General features: G+C 39.5%; 1 protein-coding gene and 1 non-coding gene across 8 annotated transcripts in view; both read left to right on the plus strand.

Annotated features, from left to right (window-relative positions):
- TNIK (TRAF2 and NCK interacting kinase) overlaps positions 1–18,745 on the plus strand; it is a 361,554-nt gene that overhangs the window by 12,828 nt on the left and 329,981 nt on the right. The window lies entirely within an intron of this gene.
- Positions 356–428, plus strand: TRNAS-AGA (transfer RNA serine (anticodon AGA)). The gene has a single exon. It is a non-coding gene; the product is annotated as a tRNA-Ser (tRNA).

Below are 18,745 nucleotides of genomic sequence, written 5' to 3' on the forward strand. Positions count from 1 at the left end.
TATATGTGGTAACTTTTAAGTAAAATGTTAGAGAGACAGAGATCCAAGCCCCAGACAGGGGAGTTGTTTTCTAGATTGGAAAACTGTACATGGAAGGGGTTTGAGAGCCTGGTGTTCTTCTGTGGTCTCTGAACCAAAGCTCCTGCCAGTCCTCTGGGTGCCCACCCCTTCTTTTAATTTGTGACTCTGTTTGTAAAAGGTACCTGGGGTTTTCAAAGCAGCAGGGGCATTCCTGTGACTAACCTCTTTTCCCTTGAGGCCAGGTCTGTTCCTTTTCTTTTCTAGAAACAGGGTCTCATCTTGGTAACTCATCACCTGACTCAATGCAAGTTGCATCAGATTTAAAGAAACAAAGGGAGAGTATAGCTCAGTGGTAGAGTGCATGCTTAGAATGCATAAGGTCCTGGGTTCAATCCCCAGTACCTCCATTAAAGATAAATAAATAAAAACCTAATTATTTCCCCCCCAAATTAAGCAATAAATAAAAATTAAAAATGTGAAATTATAAAAAATGCTCAGAAAAAAAAAGGAATAATTAAAGAAACAGTCCCCTGCCTGGCCTTCTTTCTGTGTTCCTGGCTGTGGTTACTGCCTTTTGTAAGTTGTTACCGGTTTGTAGGATTCACAATTAAGATTTTGTCCCTGTGGAAACTCTGGTGTGAGAAGTGCATTCTCATTTGTCATGCTCGGTTCCTTGATAACTCCCCTTTGGCAAATATTTTTGGGCAAATTTTCTATGATTAGGTCTACATGCTTCTTTTCGTATTGCACTATTAAATGATTTTAAGCAGGTTTCTAATGAACATCCCTGATAATTTCTTTTCTAAATTTCCATGAAATTTGGAATGTGAGTAAATTACAAGGCCACATGAACTCCACAGTTCACAAAAATGCTAGTTCAAGTTTTATCAGGCTGTGCTTCACATCATAATAATTTTGAACCTGGATTTTAAAATATACCCAAGAATGTGGATAAACTGGAATGCTCATACGTTGCTCCTTGGAATGTAAAACAGTTAAGCCACATTGGAAAATAGTTCGGCTGTTTCTGAAAAAGTTAAACGTAAATTTATTATATGACCCAGCAATTCCACTTCTGAATATCCACCCAAGAGAAATGAAAACATATGTCCAGGCAAAAATTTGTACATCGCAACATTATTCATGATAGCCAAAAAAATGGAAACAGCCCAGATATCTCTTAAGTGATGAATAGGTAAACAAAATGTGGTGGAAGACAGTGGAATACTATTCGGCAGTAAGAAAGAATGAAGTTTTGATACCCAGTCCAACATGATGGTATGCTAAGTAAAAGAAGGCAGACACAGAAGATCACACATTGTATAATGCCGTTTATGTGAAATGTCCAGAAAAGTTAAATCTATAGAAACAGAAAGTAGATTACTGGTTGGTTAGTGCTGGAGAGGAAAACAGGGACTGACTGCAGGTGGGTGAGCGTGGTCTTTTTGAGGAGCTAGAATATGTTCTAAAATTGGACGGTGGTAACGAGTGAATTACACCTCAATAAAGCTGTTAAAATATTATATGTCTGAGACATTACTTCATAGTTGGACCAGCTCCATACAGCACGAGGGCACATTCCGCAGTCAGGGTACTCTGGTATTTCTAGGAAGACCATCTCTTCAACTCCTTGAAGGACAGGGATTCTGGTCCTGTCTTCTGCTTTCTGCTTGTCTTCATGTCATCCCTTATTCTGAAGGACTTCTTGAACTTTATAATCGTAATCGTAATAATTTCCTTCAAGATAAGGTAGATAAGGCCGAGATAACTTATCTCTCCTTCCAGAGAAAGGAGGACTTTGGAGCCAGGACTAAGGTAAATACAGTAGTGCCCCCTTATCCATGGGGAACACGATCGAAGACCCCCAGTTGATGCCTGAGACTGCAGACAGTACCAAACCCTATATATACAATGTTTTTTCCTATGCATACCTATGACACGGTTTAATTTCTAAATTAGGCACAGTAAGAGACCAACAACAGTAAGTAATAATGAAATAGAATAATTATAACAATATAGTGTAGTAAAAGTTATGTGAATGTGGTCTCTCTCTCTCTCAAAATATCTTGTATAAATTTAGTGTCTTTTCCATCTTAACTAAGCACTTACCATGCACTGTGGCCATAACTTTGCAGTTTAAGGTGCAACAGCAAAACTAGCACAAATTTCTTTTTCTTCCTTCACAATTTCACAAATACAAGATTTGTTCTTACGGTAGATCTTAGCAACCTGTGCATGTAATTTTTTTCTTATTGAGAACTTTCACCTCTTCACTTAAAGGAAGCACTCTACAGCAGCCTCTCTTTGGCCAGCATCACTAGTCTTGCTTTTGGGAGACATTATTAGGTAAAAAGGGTTACATGAGCTCAGACACTGCGATGATGTGACAGTTGATCTGATAAAGAGGTGGCTACTAAGGGGCGGATACCTGGACAAAGGGATGATTAAGGCCTCGGGCGGGATGAAGTGGGATGACGAGATTTCATCACGCTACTCAGAAGGGCATGCAATTTAAAACTGATGAATTGTTTATTTCTGGAATTTTCCATGTAATATTTTCAGACCACGGTTGACCATGGGTAACTGAAACCACAGAAAGCAAAACTGCAAAGACAGGGGGACCACTGTATTCTTGTCTAAAACCACTCCTTACTGGACTACTTTTAATTCTTAGAACGTTTCCGGCTGTTACTCACCCCTATGCTGCCTGGCTTCTCCTCCAGTCCCTACTGTTGACAGATAATTTATCTGTCTCCACACCCATCCCCAAGGGGAGACCGTAGTCTCTACAGAGACAGGATCTAGGTTTTGTTTTCCTCATATCTAGTTATTAATGAAATGAATGATTTTGCATGTCTTACAGCACAAGGCTAAACTCCTTAATTTAGCAAGACCTTCTGTGATCTAACCATTCCCCACTTCTTCACAGTATCAGCACTCGCCACCCCACTCCCTCTCTAGACACTAACCCAGTGTTTTTCAAGTTGTGATGAGTTGAAGAGTGAGTTAAATGGGTTGCAATCACCCAGTCAGCCCTGGAAAAACAATTTACTAGAATGGTGTAGAAAAATTCCTGTTCACATTACTGTATTGTATATGTGTGTGTACTGGGTCACAATGTAGAATGTATTTCTTACAGCGTACGGGGACTGGAAGTTTGAAGTTCACTGCTCCAGCTCGATCCACAGGCCTGCATAAGGCTGCATTAGAGGGATTTTAATTTGCATGTTCCAGTTCAGTAGTTAAGCCGGGGACCCACAGAGCTGTCCCTCTATGGCCCTTCCACAATTTAGACGCTCGTGGTCTGCATTTTAAGAAACTGTACCAAACTGCAGTTGCTAGTTGCCAGCTGCTTTAAGTCTCTTGTTCATATGCTGTACACCCACTAGGAGATAGGAGCAGTGCCCTGGTACTGCACGCAGTGGTGAACACAAGAGCTGCAGTCCAGCCAAAAGCTGGAACAGGGCACGCTGTTTCTTCTTCTGCTTGGGAACCCCTCCCTCACCCCCTAACTTTGCTCCACCAACTCTGATTAACAGCTATTCATCTTTCAAATTTTAACTCAGAAGAATCAGGCAGGTCTTCTGCTATGTTTTTATAAAGCCCAGTGACATTTTGTATCTGCCTAGAGATTCAAGGAAGACGAGATGCTGAAAGGAGCTATGATCACTTGAGAAAAGGAATTCTCTAGCTCCAAGGGAGCAGAGGAGCTGAGTTCTAGAGGTGACAGTGGGGGACTAAAACGGTCAGTTGTCATGGAGGAATGCGGTGCTGGAAATGACAGTAGCAACCACAGCCACGAGAATGCCCTCTGGGAAATGTGGGAAAGGGAAGAGGCTTGGGAACTTCCCAGAAGCAGCAGAACTGGATGGAGGCTCTGAGCCAGTTGCCACTGCAGTCATCTCCAGGCTGACATGGTCTTGATATCATACAATCAGAGACAAAGGAAGAACCACAGAGACGGTTGTATTGTGCACAGAAAAACTGTAAGGAGCAGCTAGCTTGCAGGCTTTTGCCCTCTGAGGTGCCCCAGTGAGGTTGAGGAAGTGGGGAGAGTATGACCCTTCTCTCTGAGCAGCTGGGAGATGGGGTGGAAAGTTCATGAAACTGGTGGAAACCAGGTGCATGGTTAGCCTTGGGGGCTGCTTGTGCAAGGTGCTGAGCTAAGGCTGGAAGGCAGGTGGCGCAGGCTGGTGGTTCACACTGGCCTTGATTAAGGCAGAGATTTGGCCTTCAGCTTTGCAGTTCCCAGATGTGATGTAGTCAGGGCACCGAATTTCAAGTCGCACCAACACCTGGATGCACCTGATACTGATCTGAAACATCATTTATATAATAAAAATATTAATAGCTAATACCCTTTGAGACCACTTGCCATGTGTGAAGCACTGGGCTACTTATTATAAAAGTCTCGTCTTATGCATGTAGTTGCTTTTTGTGATATGTACCATTCTTCTAATTTTGCAGAGGTAGACACTGAGGCTTAGGTTAAAAGACTTATTGAAAATGATGGAGCCTGGTTTTGAATGCAGATTGGTCTGTTTTGAAAAAAAGATTAATTGATTTACATTTGTATCCCTTATTTTGCCTGTCACATAACTCAGTGGTAGATATGTTCTTGGAGTTCGCTGGTTTGGATCCTGCAGCTTCACTGTGCACTGAATGGATAAGGGATTTGTTTTACATTCAGTGTTTTTAGCCTGTAAGAGATCATGGTATTGGGAAAGAAACCTTAAGAAAGTACAGGGACTCCTGAGAAACTGAAAAGCCCGTGTCCCAGGCAGCTCTGGGACTTCATGTTGGCGTTATCTGATGAAGTTCACTGGGAAGAAGCAGAAGGGGTTTTAAGATGGTGAAATGGCCTTTAGTTATTGCTTTTTCTGTCTCCCTTCAGACTTGAAAATGGTTCATTAACACAACAGACTATAAACCTCTTTATAAGCACGGGCTTGGTAAATGAGACACGGGTGAATTTTTATGGGCGACAAGTCACAGTGAACTTATGGCAGTTATATTCCCAGGTTTGTTCCCTGGACTTTGAAAGGCACTGTGTGTGTGGCAGCTTCACCAATGACCAGGAGGAAGGCAGGGTAGAGGATGTTGTGTTATCTGTCCCCTGGATTTCCTCGGCACCTGTCATCTGTGGCACAGTGTGGGCACTCGGATACCTGTTGAATGAAGTCATCTGAAACCTTCTAAGCTTACTTACTTTGGAGAAGTGTATGAAAGACACAGATTCTCTCAGTAACCCAGGGACATCAGATGAAGTTCCAGGATTGCCTCTTGGTGTGGTCAGCAGATGGTACATGGAATTCCGTTACCTAATTCCCTAAGAGCTGGGAATGATGGGACTAACCTTGCCAGTAGACTCACTCTCGCCTCACTCACTGCTGTGGGAGAGAGCTCTGCCAGTGGCTGGTCTGCTCTGGGACAGAGGGAAGGATTGAGATGTTCTTCAGAAGCTAAGGTCCTTGAGTATCTCATGCAGCTGTGAATCCCAGAGCATCCCAGAAACAGCCTAGAACTAGGTCTTGGGGTCACAAGGCAAAGGCTCTTTTCCTTTGCTTATGCTGACATCTGTCTATTTCTTTGTTTTATTTTCAGCTTCTAAATATTGATTGGCTTTATGAGTGCTTTCTGGCTCTGTGGTCTCTTTCTTACAGCTGTAGGGGGATAAGCCCATGGCAGTTAAATGGCGTCCCGCGAGCAGAGCAGGCTGGAGGGGGAGCTTTTTCCATCAGGTCTGCAAAATACAGTTCAGCCACAAAAGCGATCCCCATGTCTCCATGTTCTCTGCTGGGTATTACCTGTTAAGCTTCGATACTTTTTCCTTTTACAAATGCAGACTGTTGCACTTGAGAGCAATTAGCTGATACAACTGTAATGGACGCTGGCTTCATTGGATAGAATCTTTGAAATCAAGTGTATTAAATTGACTCTTCTTTTCTCAGGTAATAATGAGTAGAAATTCCTGCTATCAACATAGAATTAATAGATTCTAAGCTTTTATAGGCTTTGGGGAGGCAATAAAAGGATAGGGGAGCTGGCGTGGATACAGCTGCACTTGATTTCATTCTTTCTGAGGTGTGTTGAGATTCTTGAGAACCTGACCAACTGATCTCCGAGGGGGCAAATGCACCGATGGCTCTGTGTGGAAAAGGGAAAGGAACAGACATACTGCTGTTTGGCTGCAGATTTGTGCTGGAGGGTTCAAATCTTCAGCTTGTTCTCAGTCCTTCTAAAATCAGAGAGGGTCAGTGAATGATGAGGGCCTCTGGCGTCCAGCTAGGATTCTCCAGATGGCACCTGGGCAGTGAATTCAGCCACAACATTTTTGGCAGTTCCACGGACAGTAACCTCTTTGCGAGGTGACCGTGACATCATTTGGGCTCATTTGTGAGCTTGTGGCTTATCTCATTTGTTTTCAGAGTCACAGGAAGCAGAATGGCTTAGAGGTTACATCAGGGATCAGGCTCTGGATTTGAGTCCCAGCTCTCCAGCTTAAAAGCTTTGCAACTTGGGGCAAGTTATGTAAATTCTCTAGGCTTTTCCTACACCTGTTAAATGCAGATAATAATAGTATATCTAGGGAAATTGTAGGAATTAAAAAAATATTTCATATAAAGTACTTAGGACAGTGCTTACCATATTACAAATTGCGCGATAAAATGTTCAACACATTCAACACCAGCATCATTTTTTCAAACAGTTAGAAAGTGCACTGTGAATCTGGGGCAAAGCAAGCAATTTGGGTGTATGTAGGTAGGTTTACAAGGTATAGGTTCTGCCCTCAAGAAGCACAAAGTGTAGTGGGAGAGACAGACAGAAAAATAGATACATTCAGTAGGAAAACCAGGGTAGAAGGATAGTTGTGTGGGGCAAGGAAGGTGGGGGAAGTGGACCAAGATGGGCACTGAGATGTCCGGGAAGCTGAGTACCTTAAAGCAATTCACAACGATTCTGTGGTGGGAGCGCCAGTGTTGCAGAATATTGATGTGGATGAAGTGTGGGTTGTTCCGTAGAGGTGAACTTTGCACCTTCCCTGTGCGCTCCTGCCCTGCTGTCCTCACCCCAAAACAAGCTTTCTCCCCTGTTTGCCACCCTCTGATTCCAATCTGATAAAGGATGTGGGTAAATTTTATATGTGTATGTGTGTGTGTGTGCACGTGTCTCTGTGTGTTGTTTACTAATAAGCAACAATGTGTGTGTCCTGCTTTGTAATGAGAAAGTCTAAAAATTGCTAATCAGTATGGAACTGAAAACTTTTAAGCCTTGAAGTACCCTTATTTCTGTCTTAAAAAATCTGTTAATACAATACAACATACTGGAAGGCCAAGTTATTAGCTCTGGAATCATTTCCACAGTTGCCAAAAGGTATTGGTAAAATTTAGCAGTCATTCTTGATTTTTAAAAAAGCAAAGCAAAATGAAGAAATCTACTCTTACTATACTAACTCTTATTTTCTTATTACTCTTATTAATAAGGAGATTCTTTCTTAACTTGATGGATAATGTTCCTGAAACCAACAGCCCACCTCTTACCTAATTGTCAAAACCCAGACACCGTGTATGGGGACACTATTGATTATCAGCCATTCTCATCTTCTTTCTTGCTGTCGAAGCTCTGAGTTTGTTTGGGTGTTTACCCCCCTAAATTCTCAGGGGAGTGAACTCTCTCCAGCCCCAGTGTGGAGGAGGTGGAGTAGATGAAGTCAATCATTTGGCTTCCATTTTTTGGTTGATGAGTTTAGACAAGTCGTATGGCACAACCCTGGCCAATGAGGGGGGACGAGGAGAAGCTTTACTGGGGGCTCCTGGGCAGGTTTTCCTCACTTTTACAAACAGGTTTTTAAAAATGAGACTTTCCCTATCCTGCACTTGGAAATCGTCTCTAAGACTGTGATGCTTAGATTTGCTGCAGCCATCTGGCAACCGGGAGTGGAAAGCATGGAGAGTCACAGAAGAACGGACTCAGGTCCCTACATTGTTGGGCACCTGAATTAATCAGCCCTGGAACTGGCCTGACTCCAGACTTCATGTTACACTAGCTAACAATTTCCTCATTGTTTAAGCCACTTCTAGTTGTGTATTCATTTATTTGCAGTTGCAGACATCCTAATTGATATGTATTTCTTTTAATTAAAAAAATTTGGGGGGGGTGTAGTTTGTTTGTTTGTTTGTTTATTTTACAAGTACTGGGGATTGAACCCTGGACCTCGTGCATGCTAAGCACGTGCGGTACCACTTGAGCTATCCCCCAACCCTGATATATATTTCTTTCAGAATGAGAGACCATACAAGGATGTTAGGGTTAAGATAAGGACCAGTAATGATGTATAGTGTTCTGGAAATTTTAGCCATTTGAAATAAGGCAAGACATAATAGAAATAAGAATTATAATTATTAGATGACAGGGACATTATTTTCATTTTGTATAAATGATACCTTTAAAACTTAGGAGAATTAACTAAAAAAATTATTAGAACTATAATAATTCAATGTTGGATACAGAATAAGTATACCTAAGTCAGTAGCATTCTTATTAGCCAGACAAAATAATCAATCAGAAAATACATTTGAAAAAAGGGATAGCTTTACAATAATAATAAAAACTGTAAAATATCTGGGAATAAATTTAACAAGAACTCGACAGGACCTATATGAAGGAAAATTTAAATCATAACAGGGAGCATACTGAAGACTTGAGTAAATGCATGAGATATCCGTGTTCCTGGATAGCAAAACTTTGTAAAGATGTCCACTTTTCCTGTGTTAATATGGGACTTTAATAAAAATACCAAGCAGGAATTTGTTTTAGGATTTGACAAAAATGATTCTAAATGTGATCTGGAAGAATTATCAGACAAGGATGTCTTCTGGGTCTCCTGGTAAAACTTGTTTTTCCATCGTTTTTGATTGTGTATGTGCCTATATTGTATTATTTGCTTTGTAAGTTTTAACAGTTATAACTTCATAGTAGATAATGATTTTTATTAATATAAAAATACTCTGTCACAGGTAATGGCTTTTCCTAGGAATTAATTGTGGTTTTCTGACTTTTTGTTTTTGGTTGATGTAGTTGATCTTCCTTTTTATTTCCAAACTTTGTCTTGATTATTTCTCTGTATGTCTTAAAAGCAGCACATGTAGTAAGATTTTGTTATTGAGCCTAATCTGAGAGTTTTCTTTTAAACACAGAGTTTAAACCATTTGCTTTTATTGCCATAAATATGTCTGATCTTCTGTTATGTTTTGAATTCCACCTTCCCTCGTGCCTGCTTTGTTTTCCTATATACGCTGTTTTCAGACATACAATTTAATATGTACTTAAACTTGTGGTTCTTTAATTATGCAAATTGTTAAATAAAATGGATCTTTTAATGTCCTTGTTGCATAATAAAGAGTGATACCTTATTTCCCACCTTCATCACTCGCTTCTCCTACGCATCCCAATGTTTAATTTGAACTGATGTAGATTGAGATCTTATCTGATCTCAACTTAATATTATATCCTTGTTTTCTAAAAGATTACATTTTAAATTAAAATTGGAATATATTAATATAATGCATTGTTTTTCAGGTGTGCTTTTTGTGATTTGCATTAAATTGATTATACTAAATTGATTGTTTTCTCTGTTATATTCTTGTGTTTATTATGATTTATCTTCAATTAGCTGAAATGTATACTTTCCTTTTTTTGAGGAATATTGTGTGTGTGATATTTTAAGAGTTCTTGCATAGCTTAACATTTTTCTTTTGCCTTTTTTTGTGAACAGTAATTTGGGAGTGCAATTGTTTTATCACAACTCTTTCCTCACCAGACTTTGTAGGTGGTTCATTGGCTTGTGTGAGGTTGGGCCTGGTGATATTACTTTATGGTTAACCTGATTTTCTGCCTTATTAGTTGTATGACTTTTAAAAAGTATTTGAAATTACTTTTTTGGGCACAGGTGGGGTCTGTTTTCAGTTATTTTGCTTGGAACTCTGCACTTTTGCTCCTGGGAGCTGGTTTTGGTCCATGTGTGAATATTTACCTTTATTGTTTTTATTATTCACTATTGAATTTCTTCCTGTGGAATAAATATCTGTTTGCTTTCTTTGGATCTCTGTCCCTTATGATCCATTTATGTTTCCTTTCTTGTCTTCATTTTTGTATCTGCTTTCTGAAACTGCATCTGGAGGCACAGCTAGGTTGGTGTGTTAATTTAGGCCCAGGGAGTTCGACAGGGCAGCATGACTTCTAACAGGAATGTGCAGTTTCTGGTTGTAGATACAGAGCTGGAGCTTGGGAGACAGGTGAAAACTAAATATAGAAGATACAACGATGGATGGATGGATGGATGGATGGATTCATTTGTTCAATCAGCAGTGCTCCAGGTACAGAAATGGGACAGTCAGAATGAAGGGAATGGCTGTGTGAGGTCCTGGTAGTATAGCTTTGGAGGAACAGAGCAGAGTTCAGAGGCTGTGGTATCTGAGAGAAAGTCAGAGGAAGAGACCATAAAAGAGAAAGAGGAGAATGTGGAAGGAATGATCACAAGGTCTTCCCACCAAGATGAGAATCTGAGGAAGGAGGTAGTTAGGCAGTGGCTGGTGCTACAGCAAGCAAGAAGCTGACAACAGAGAATCCCAGCTGCTGGACTGGACGATTGGAGTGTGCTGGGGACCCTGCAGGAGTGTGATGTGGAAGGGAAGAGGAGGTGTCTTTTGTAGTGGGGGAAGGGGGAGGAAAGTCCTTAAGGGAAAGCAGTGGTTACAGGGTAATTGTGCAGGAGATGTAGTGTCCAGCATGAGGAGACATTAGGACCGCAGAAAGCTAATGTGCTTTCTTTCCTCTTCTTAAAGTGAGGAAGACCTTTAGGTAGTTGATGACAAGCCCAGGAAGCAATGTTGGGGGAGAGCTAAAGGCACGACCCTGCTATCATGTCCATCTCAGTTGCGTGCTACCCCATCCGTCCTTGGGAGGCGTCACTGGCTCTCCCCTTTTCCTGCACCGCACTGCAGTGGATCCATCAGAAAATCCTTTTGGTACTATATTCCCTTCAAAAATATATTCAGAATTGCAACTTCTCACACCTACTGATGTCAATCAGTCAGTATCATCTTTCTCCTGAATTCTGAAGTAGTCTCCTAACTGACCTCCCAACTCCTTCCTTGATCTGGGGTCTGTCCATTGCAGGGTCTGGACTGATCCTAGTAACGATGAGGTTGGATCGTGCGCTATACAAAGTTCCCTGGTGGCTTCTTCTCTTTTACTTGATCAGGGTAACTGCTGATTTCCTTGCAATGGCCTATGGGGCCCTGGTGTGAGATCTGCACCCCTCCCCCTACCTCCCTTGTTCTGCCTTCATCCCCTGTCCTCCCCACACTGGCCTCCTTGCTACTCCTCAACCCTTCCAGGGATGCTCTTCTCCGAGTATCTGCTCTTTGAGGTCTTTGCTTATGCACATGCCATCTTTTAAGTGAGGACTCCCAGGACCTGCTTTCATAAATTGCAGCTCCATAGGGCTTAACATCTTCTAACCCTATGTAATTTACTTTTGTGTTTTATTTATTGTCTGTCTTTCTCTGCCTACTTGTCTGTAAACTCCATGAGGGCAAGGACTGGTCTCTTGATTTAGTTCATGGCTATATTCCCAGTGGCTTGAATGCCTCTTGGAAAGTTGGCTGTAAGTGATTTTTTAATTAACATGAGAATAAATGTGTGTGGTAATTGAGAGAGACAGGCATTACAGGGCAATACTAACAGCTACTGTTTGTTAAGCTCCTCACTCTGTTAATGTGTTATTGTATTTAAATCTTACAACCCGCCTTACACGGTGGGCATTTATTACATTTTACAGCTAAGAAAAGAAGCCTGAGTATTGGGGAGATTAATAAACTCTCACAAGGTTAATAAACTTGTACAAGCTTTTAGATTCTGGAGGCTAAAAAAAGACGATCAAAGGCAGAGGATTTAATCTTAGAAGTCAGGAAAATTTTTCCTCAAATTAGGAAGAAGAAAAGATAGGTGAAGAAATTTAAGAGCTGAGATGCAAAGGAGAGTGTGTGAGCAATCTCTTTCTGGTGACCTTGATTTTTCTTAGTAAAGAAGGAAGCCAGTTTATCTGTTGAGACACAGAGGGGATGACTGGGGATTTTAGAAGGGTCGGGAAGGTATGAAAATAGGTCTATCTGGGCAATCTGCTGAAGAATCTACAGGAGATCAAACAGTAGGATTCTTGAAATGTCTTTAGGGCCTAGTTAGAATAACCAGTCAACCAACAAAAGGATGTTAGCAATGAATGGCATCTTTGAGATCATTTAATCTAGCTCCCGAATGTTATGCTTTATCACTCTGTGTTCCTTTTGTCTGCTGTTTACTAAGATTATGGTCTCTTCTACTCATCTTTGAAGATCTTACATCAATCTGTTTCCCCTTTGTTTTTGTTTGTTTGTTTGTTTATCATCTTCATCATTCTTTATTTTTAATGAGGTATGATTGATGCATAACATTATATTAGTTTCAGATGTACAACATAATGATTCAGTATTTGTATATATTGTGATCACCACAATAAGTCTAGTTAACATCTGTCACTATGCATAGTTGCAAATTTTTCCTCGTGATGAGAACCTTTAAGATTTACTTTCTTAGCAACTTTGAAATACGCAATACAGTCTTATTAACTATAGCCACCATGCTGTCCATTACATCCTCATGATTTATTTATTTTATAACTGGAAGTTTGTACCTTTTGACCACCTTCATCCTTCCTCCATCCCCTGTCTCTGGTAAGCACCAATCTGTTCTCTGTATCTATACACTTGTTTTTGTTTTAAGATTCCACATGTAAATGAGGTCATACAGAATTTGTCTTTCTCTAACTTATTTCACTTAACATAATGCCCTCAAGGTCCATCCATGTTGTTGCAAATGGCAAGATTTCTTTTTTATGCCTGAGTACTATTCCACTCTGTGTTTGTATGTGTGTGTATCTCATAACTTCTTTATCCATTCATCCATTCATGGACACTTAGATTGTTTCTGTGTCCTGGCTGTTGCAAATAATGATGCTCTTAAAATGAGGGTGCATATATCTTTTCGAATTAGTGTTTTCATTTTCTTTGAATAAATACTCAGAAGGAATTGCTGGATAATATGGCAGTTGTATTTTTAACTTTTTGAGGAACCTCCATACTGTCTTCCATAGTGGCTGCACTTGTCTTCATCATTCTTGAGTGAATTATTTGTGCAGGTAGACTACCATTTAACACCTGGGTCTTGCTCTTCATTGCCCTGCCCAACTCCAGTGACCATAACCTTTTCCCTCCTCAGTCACCAGTATCTGTGTCTGGACTTGAGGAGTCATGGTCTTATAAGGAAAGCAGTGAAGGGTTGACAGAGGTAGAGTATAGTGAGAAGGGGTGAACTTACAGGTACCAAGGAAGGGAGAAAGATTTAGAGGGTCTAGGGAGGATGGAGTTCCAGTCAAGGTGGGGAGAGATTTGAGGCCAGGTAGAACTGAGTAGAATTCATTCCTGTTTAAAATAGTTTTGTATGTATTCCAAGATGATCTTGATTAAAAAAAAAATGCTTTTTTACATTCATGTTGCTGTCACTTTTTCCATTTTTTGTTAAGTAGAACCCACATTGTTCACATTAAAACTTTTAAAAAAATATTGAAAAAGTTACCAGTGGGATGTTTTCTGCATAAGTACTGTGTAGGTATGAGTAATAAATATAATATGAGTGATAAATATAATTTCTTAAAATTAGAATTTGTAGATAGTCAAATTATGCATACTTATCTATATTTAGCCAAAAAGGTGCTAAAAAGTTGGCATTTGTATTAAAGTGAATTAGTGTTACTATTTATAACATAACTAACAGGAATCTGAGAAAAATTTGTTTGTAATACCCATGTTTTGATATTTGGCAGGCTGCTTAAATTGTGGTTTTCACATAAATTAGTACATGCATATTAAAAACAAATATTAACTTCATTGCCTTCTTCTAAAGCACACAAATTAATCATATGTAATTGAATGGGAGTCCACATAAATGCAATGTACCAGTTAGTATGCATTCAGATTATGTTTTAACGTGAAGAGTTTGGGTTTAAACGAGTTGAGTGATTGTAGCTATTTCCTCTGTTCAGTAACTCATGCACAGGTTTATATAGCTATGCAGTAAAGAACTGTTCACATATTGATACAATGCCACACATTGACTGATTGGCATATTGGCCAAAATGTTTGCAGCTTTAGCCATGGTACTTTGTAGAAACAGATGGAAAGTTCAGCCTGGCTTAAAATGGCAGTTAGAATCACATACTTCCATTGGAGAAGGGATGTGATAGACTTCTTAGTCTGCCTTCTCATTTGTGCAGAGGAAGAGTCCAAGGTTCTGAAGATTTTAATTGCTCAAAGCCAACCCATCTGGGAAGTGTTAGAGCACTAATGAGCTCTTCATTGTATCAATGAAAAGATTTAGTTTGGTTGATTAAAAAAAAGTTTTAGGGGCTTGAGGGGAGGTGGGAGAAATGAGGAGATGTTGGTCAAAGGGTATAGACTTCCAGTAAGAAGATGAGTAAGTTCTAAGGATCTAGTGTACAGCATAGTGATTATAGTTAGCAATAATGTATTTGAAAGTTATTAAGAGAGAAGATCCTAAATATTCTCATCACAAAAAAGAAATTGGTAAATATGTGACTCGATGGAGGTGTTAGCTAATGCTAACAGTGGTAATCATTTTGCAATATATAAGTGTATTAAATCAAAATACTGTACAAAGTCTCTTGATATTATATGTCAATTATATCTCAATAAAGCTGAAATACATTTTTAATTAAAAAATTTTTTACCGTAGTTTCACTTGATTATGAACTCATCAAGTGTTAAAGCTAACTAGAGTCTCTCATTAATTATTTATCTTTGTATCTGAGTGCACAGCCCAGTTTCTGCTCCATATTAGGTATTTAATGAATGTGTAATTGCTAAAAGTAAGTTTATTTTCCTTTTTTTCTGACAATAGTTCTTTAAAAAAGTAATTAGACAAAAGAAGTTATTTTGAGAAAGTAGAGCGTTTAAAAAGCAATTAATAATTATTGAATTAAAGCAGACACTATTTAGCTAGTTTTTAAAAACTATGTAAATATTATCTTCATGTTTATAATGTAATTTACTAACGCACAGAAGTAAATGGCCCAATTGTCAACAATGTGAATATTTGATTACATGTATATAAACGTGTGTATTTGTGTGTATGTGTGTGTATTTGTGGTGTGCAATCATGGGCCCCAAAAAGAGCTGATAATATTACGACTTATGATGGAAAATATGTGTCAAAGTTGAACCACAGCATCACTTTACATGCAGTATCAAGCAAGAGCTATGGAAAGAAGTGTGTGTTTTCTAGATGATAGGCTGATGGACTTTCTCCTGAGAGGACACTCCTCGTGTGAGTGAATTTACCACAATGGGTCATTTCTACCATGAGGCTCAGGGACCTCACTTGATGTTTTCTGGGTTATGTGTGCTTGTATGTATAGTGGGACATGTTCAGCATCTTGTAGAGAATATTGTACCAATTTATTAATTTACACTGAGAACTAGAATGGTCACTTGCACTCAGTTTATGTGCAAGTAGTAAGTAGTGCTGGATGTGTTCACTCACCTTATAGTAATCACTTTGCAGCATATGCACATCAGATCGTCACACTGTACTCCTTACACTTACACAATGTTATGTATCAATTATATCGCAATAAAGCTGGAAAAATGTTTGTGCAACTAGTATAAGCATTTTTTTGGTCCTAAGTGATGGAGAAACTTAGTTTACTATCTAGGCTAGGCCCTTTGTATTTTAGTGATGAAAACAGAGGCACAAGGGTGAAGTGGTGTGGATTCACGGCTCAGTTAGTGGTGGAGCTGGGAGCTGGGGAGAGATCTCTGACCTCTCAGCTCCTAGCGAGAGTTCTTCCCTCGGCTTGTGGTGGAACTGGGCCTCAGAAATGCTCGGCAAGGTGGGCACTGCCTTGAGTGTGGCAGCTTTTTTCAACTACCTGCCTCCATACTGAGCGATTTTAGTGTTTTTCATTTGGAGAGCTGGAATAGTGGCAAAATTACAGTGAAAGTAAATTTTACAATTAGTTTAGGACTGAATGTTGGAATACAGACTCCCTGAGGGTGGGGACCAGCTCTGCTCCTTCTGTGCAGCCCCAGAGGTCAGCACCAGGCGTATCTCACCAACACTTATTAAATGCTGGTTGAAATTAAAATGTTCTCAAGTCAGGCATGAATAAGTTAATTAGTCAGCACATATTGAGGACAAGTTCTGGGCATAAATCGCTGAGGTATTTGGCTACCTGGAAGTGTGTTATAATTCTCCATTGGAACGACTGACACTAAAAGTCATTTTGATTTTACTGCCTCTTCTTGAGTCAAAACACACAGGATAGCCAGCCTCCGGGTAAGTGGCACTGACTTCTGTTGCCAGAAAATGAAAAATGAGTGTTTCTCCTTATGCACTAGCTACTAAAAACTTGCAGTCACATTCAGTGCCTGAGCTTTGAAATCAATTCATTTCAAAAAATAGATAACCCGGTCTCCTACTGATGGAATCATAATAAAATCCACAACAGCCATCCATTAAGTGCTTAGTGTATGTTGGACACGGTGCATCACCTTATTTGATTCTCATGCCAACTGAGAAAGATTGCAGTGTTCTCCCCGTGTCACAGGTTAGGAGAACTGGAGGTTAAGAGCCTGACCTAGGACCACACAGCTATCGAGTAGGGGTGTTGGGATTTGAACCAGGGCTTCTTTCAAAAGGTCTTTATTCTTTCATCCTTAGGTAGTGATCTGGGGCCATGTTTGTGTATTTTTAAAAAACAGTTTAATTGAGAGAGAATTCATATACCATGCAGTTTCTCCATTTGAAGTATGTAATCCAGTGGGTTTTAGTATATTCACAGAGTTGTATAGCCATCATCACAGTTAATTTTAGAACATTTTCATCACCCCGAAAAGAAACCTCTTACTCATTATAGTCAATTCCCATTTCCCTCCAACACCCTTCTCACTCCAGCCCTAGGCAACCATTAATTTACTTTCTGTGTCTAGATTTGCCTATTGTGGACATTTCATAAAATTAGATTAATATCATATGTGGTCCTTTGTGATTGGCTTCTTTAGCGTAAAAGTTGCAATATCCATTCATTGTTGGGATTCCATTCCGTTTTGAATAATACACCATTGTATGGATATACTACATTTTGTTTATCCGTTCATCAGTTGATGGACATCTGGGTTGCTTTCACTTTTTGGCTGGTATGAATAATTCTGTTATGAACATTCGTGTGCAACTTTTATGCGGACATATGTTTTCATTTCTCTTGGGTATAGACCTAAGGGTGGAATTACTCGGTCAGATGGTTTGGGCCATGTTTTAGTCTCTGAAGGTTTTGTAGGTCATTTTGGAAATCACCAGAGTTCCCCAAATACATTGAGGTAACAGAATACAGAAGAGCTACCCAAAAGTATGCATATTTCTAAAATTTAATAATCTTGTTCCTTTCTCTGTCCCACATAGGAACACTCAATGGAATTACAGAATCTTAGAATTGGAAAGCAAGTGAGAGGTGGCCTAGTCTGACTGCTCTGTTACAGAGATGAGAAAGCTAAGCTCAGAGCCTCACTTCCCAGGATTGTGCAGCTGGGTAGTGACCAAACCCATGGCCTCTTTTTCTCCCAGGGCTTGATTTCCACCGGCTTATCCTCTCAGAGAGGGAGCAGTTCTTAGAAATGAGGCTCAGTTGCTGAAGGAAAGATGCTTTGTATATTGTTTGCCTCTGGCTGAAATCTATCTGGAGTGACATTCTGGAACTAGGTCATTGTAATTCTTTGGGATATGCTATGTGGCCTTGGAGAAAGCTTGCCGTGCAAAACATTTTGATTATAGGAAGGGGGTGCATGAGACCCCAGCAAAGGCAGTGGTCTTGGAGATGGCCACAAAGGATATTAGTAGTAAAAGAAAGATAATTGTTGAAGCTCAGCAAGCAGTCTGATTTCAGTAAAGTAGAATGTGGAATGTTTCAGAGCCTGATGATCCAGGACATTTACAAATGTCAAGATTCACAAATGGAAATGGAAATTAAAAAAGCAAGGTGTGAGATGAAAAGCAGAAAGTTAAATGATTTTTAAATGTTATAACACCTTTCACAATACTGGAATCAATTCAATAAGTACTAAAGAAATAAGCAACTGTAAAATTTCTCATTGAAGAGGGTGAGTGAAGATACAGTCGATGTGAATGGGGAAAGGTGTATAAATCATGATGTGGGGACGATTTGGTGAAATAAGCTTTGTTAGCAGAGTATTCAGAAGATCATACTAAATGTTCGTAATGCCATCTCAATTTGAAATAAGGTGTGATACTGACTTATTGAGTCACGTTGAATTTTTATACATGGAAAGAATGTCTTGATTTTCCAATGTCTTCAAAAATATTTTTTTAAGATCTGAAGGGTAGTTTTATTGTTAAACATTTCATGAAATATATAAGAGGCTTGGCAATTGAATGAAAGTTGCAAAATATGAAAGATACATTAGTTCTTCAATATCTTTTGTAGCACAGAGAGATTCAGGATCATGTAAAAATTCAAGCAAATTAATAGTCATCACACAGTCTAAAGTACAGTAATTTAAAAAATTCAACAACCACCTTTTATCTACATACTGTA

This window comes from Camelus bactrianus, chromosome 1 (genome assembly GCF_048773025.1).
Source record: "Camelus bactrianus isolate YW-2024 breed Bactrian camel chromosome 1, ASM4877302v1, whole genome shotgun sequence".
Classification (NCBI taxonomy): domain Eukaryota; kingdom Metazoa; phylum Chordata; class Mammalia; order Artiodactyla; family Camelidae; genus Camelus; species Camelus bactrianus.